Here is a 4,077-nt window from a genome sequence, read left to right as displayed (position 1 = left end):
TTTGAAGACCTGGATTAGGACACCACACAATCTCCTCTGTGAGACTAAACAGGTTTAATTCTCTAAGTCTGTCACAGTAGGATATGTCCTTAAGTCCCATGATGCACCTATTTGCTCTCCTCTGCACAGCTTCAAGTGCTGCTATGTCTTTCTTGTACCGCAGTAACCAGAACTGCACACTGTACTCCAGATGTGGTCTTACAAGTTCATTATACAGTTTGAGAAGTTTTTATGATATAACCTAACATTTTATTTGCCTTTTAAATTGCTTGTGTATTGCTTAGTCAATAAAAATGTTGATTCAACATAAACCCCTAAATCTTTTTCAGAGGTTGCTTCCTGTTGCTTGCTGTCTCCCATGTTGTATTTATAATTAACTAGCAGTTCTCCGTGGCTCTGCCCACGTAGCAGTGAAACTGGACTGCGAGGAGGGCCCTGCCCGGCTCCCCACTCCTGACGTCACGCTTCCCCCTCCCCTTGGCCTGCAGCCTCTGCTGCAAAATCAACCGGAATGTTCAAGCAAATTATAGAAAAAAAACCCGATCTAAATCATTTAAGGGCGGCCTGGTGGCACAGTGGTAGCGCTGCTGCCTCGCAGTTAGGAGACCCGGGTTCGCTTCCCAGGTCCTCCCTGCGTGGAGTTTGCACGTTCTCCCCGTGTCTGCGTGGGTTTTCTCCGGGTACTCCAGTTTCCTCCCACAGTCCAAAGACATGCAGGTTAGGTGGATTGGCGATTCTAAATTGGCCCTAGTGTGTGCTTGGTTTGTTTGTGTGTGTCCTGTGGTGGATTGGCACCCTGCCCGGGATTGGTTCCTGCCTTGTGCCCTGTGTTGGCTGGGATTGGCTCCATGACCCTGTGTTCGGATTCAGCGGGTTGGAAAATGGATGGATGGATAAATCAGTTAATCAGTTCTCTCATGAAAAGTGGACAGACGTTGGATAATATATAGTGAGAGATGTTCCTTTTTCCCATGTGTAGCACTTTGCATGTTTCTACATGAAACTGCATTTTCCAGGTGTTTGCCCAGTTGTGAAGGTTGTCCAGGTCATTTTGGATTGTTTATGCTGCTCTTCAGTGTCTGCCATCCCTCTAATGTTAGCGTCATCAGTGAATTTGACAAGTTGACTACCTTATAACAGAATCAATGTCATTAATATAAATCAGAAAAAGTAATGGGGCTCCAAGGACAGACCCCTCTGGGACTCCACTGATTGTCACATTCCATGTGGACCACTCTTCTCTTATCTGTATTCTTTGTCAACTAGAGGTCCAGTTTTGTAGGTATCCTCTGATGCCAACAGCTTCTAGTTTCAGAATTAAGCCCACAGTAAAGCAGAACTATAAATGAGAGGAAATTCAGTATTCAGTTGCTACCCTACTCTGAGAAGACTGCAGCCGGCCATACTGAAGAAGGCGAAAAGGAACACAGCAGTAACAGCAAAGAACGTGCAGGCTTACCAAAGTCTCCATGCATGTGTCCACCACAAGAAAAACACTGAACACGAATGATGTTCATGGAAGGACACCACCAAGAAAACCACAGCTCTCCTAAAGAAACATTACAGCATGTCTCAAGTTCGTAAAACACCACCTGGATGTTTCACAATGTGTTTGAGACAAAAACACACACAACTCTTTCGCAGAAATGTGCCACACTATGCACAGCCATAAAGTATTCTGGAGAGAGCATCATGCTTGAGGGGTTCCTTGCTGCTTCAGGGACTGAATAGTTGGCTCTCATTCAGGGAATAACTCATTCAAAACCGTATCATGAGATGTTATGGAGGAATGACGGGGTAAGTGTTCCATCACCTGAACCTTAACGGAAGGGAAATGATACAACAGGATAGTGACGTGAATCGCAAAAGTAAAGCAACACAACAGAATGGGTTAAATGGAGGAAACTTCATGATCTGGAAAGGCCAAGTCCAGGCCTCATCGCTGCTGAGATGCTGTGACATGACCTGATGAGAGTTTTTTTTTTATTGCAAGAATTCTCTGAAGCAGTTTTGTAAGAAGGAATGGTGTAAAATTCCCCCAAACCATTGTGTAAGCATGATCAGCAGACACAGGAAATGTTGGGGGGAGGCTGTTGATGCTAAAGGAGCTTCTCCTGGCTACTTAAATATATTGGTTCACATCTTTGACTATTCACAACTTTGGATGTTTTAGTATTGATAAGCAGTGCAATTGTGCGTATGTGTGTGTGTGTGTATCAGCCAAGGCCAGGGTGTTCTCACACTCAGTTCTGGAGACCCCATGTGGCTGCGGGTTTTCGTTCCAGTCATTTTCACAATCAGTGAGTCATTTCACCCCTAAATGATCTCATTTCATTAGCTGAGCTTTTTTTTAACTCTTCTCTTTTTCTGCATTCATAAAAGCACAGCAGTGTGATGTGATGGTCCAGGTTAGCTCCACACTCCTTGGTTGCTTCCACAAACTTCTTGAACCCGGAACCACCGATAAGTTACCCAAGGATGAGCCGGGCAAATGAGGACACACACAGTCAGCAAGGAGTTGGTTCAAAGTGATTCAGTACTTTAATTAAAAACAAACAATAGTGTCTGCGGTGGGCTGGCTACCTACGCGGAGATTTGTTCCTGCCTTGCACCCTGTGCTAGCTGGGATTGGCTCCAGCAGACCCCCGTGACCCTGTTTTAGGATATAGCAGGTTGGACAATGACTGACTGACTGACAATAGTGTCCAAAGTGCAGTACAAATGATCTTCCAAAAAAAACAAAAACTCACAACTCAACTCACACTGCACCCGACCTCCTTGGCCCCTCCCGTAGGTGGTGAGCCCATGGGAAGGGGGACCCACGTTGCCTCTGCGGGCTGTGCCCGGCCGAGCCCCATGGGTGCAAGCCCGGCCACCAGGCGCTCGCCATCGAGCCCCACCTCCAGGCCTGGATCCAGAGGGGGGCCCCGGTGACCCGCGTCCGGACGAGGGAAAACGCCGTCCAAATTTTTTATTCGTCATAGGAGGTTTGTATAACTGCTCTTTGTCTCATCCCTCACCTAGGACCAGTTTGCCTTGGGTGGCCCTACCAGGGGCATAAAGCCCCGGACAACAGAGCTCCTAGGATCACTGGGACACGCAAACCCCTCCACCACGATAAGGTGGCGGTTCGAGGAGGGGAAAAACAAAAACATATATTATATATATATATTGTCATAAATAAACACACCAGACATCATGAAGGTTTGGGGCACCCACCCGTATAATGTATCCTGGCTGCAAATGTAGCAATTTTTAAAGAGTTGTTGACAAGACTGAGTTCAAAATAGAACTGACCACATATAGTAAAGATGGCGGATTTAATGGCCCATTCAGGAAATGATGTCATCTTTAGGGCCAGAACCAGAAGTGATGTCCTCGGGACCAGAAGTTACGTCATCTTTGGCACCGGATCCGGAAGTGACGTCATCCCTGGGTCCGGACCTGGAAGTGGTGTCATTGGGACCGGACGTGGCACCATCGAGGGAGCCGGAACCAGGTGGAATTTCCCAGGAATGGTCTGCAAGTAACTGAGAAAGACAGTCAGTACCCTCTGCCACCCCCTGGTCGGAGGTGGTATTACAACTACTCAGGCCCTTTAGCTGCCTCCTACTCGCATGTGTGTGACAATATATATATATATATATATATATATATATATATATATATATATATATATATATATATATATAGAAATATATACATATATATATATATATATATATATATATATATATATATATATATATATATATATATATATATATATATTGTGGGAAACAGCCTGGACACAACACGTTTATTTCCACTATTTGCACAATAAGTGACCCAAACAACCCAATCACCCCAAAGTCCAGGCCTCACAATGCCTCTTCTCTCTTCTCAGGTCTGCCTCCACTCCTCTCCTCCGAGCTCCGTCCTCTTCCACCCAGCCATCGAATGGAGGGAGGTGGCCCCTTTTATATCCACGCGGATGTGCTCCTGGTGCCTCCCAATGTGTGACTGCCGACACTCCCCGGTGTGGCGAAAGTGCCTGCTGTGCACCTGGAAGCACTCTGGGTGTCCCTGGTCGTCTTC

This window comes from Erpetoichthys calabaricus, chromosome 6, assembly GCF_900747795.2.
Source record: "Erpetoichthys calabaricus chromosome 6, fErpCal1.3, whole genome shotgun sequence".
Lineage (NCBI taxonomy): Eukaryota > Metazoa > Chordata > Cladistia > Polypteriformes > Polypteridae > Erpetoichthys > Erpetoichthys calabaricus.
The sequence above is the reverse complement of the archived record's forward strand: the minus strand, read 5'-3'. Positions refer to the sequence as shown.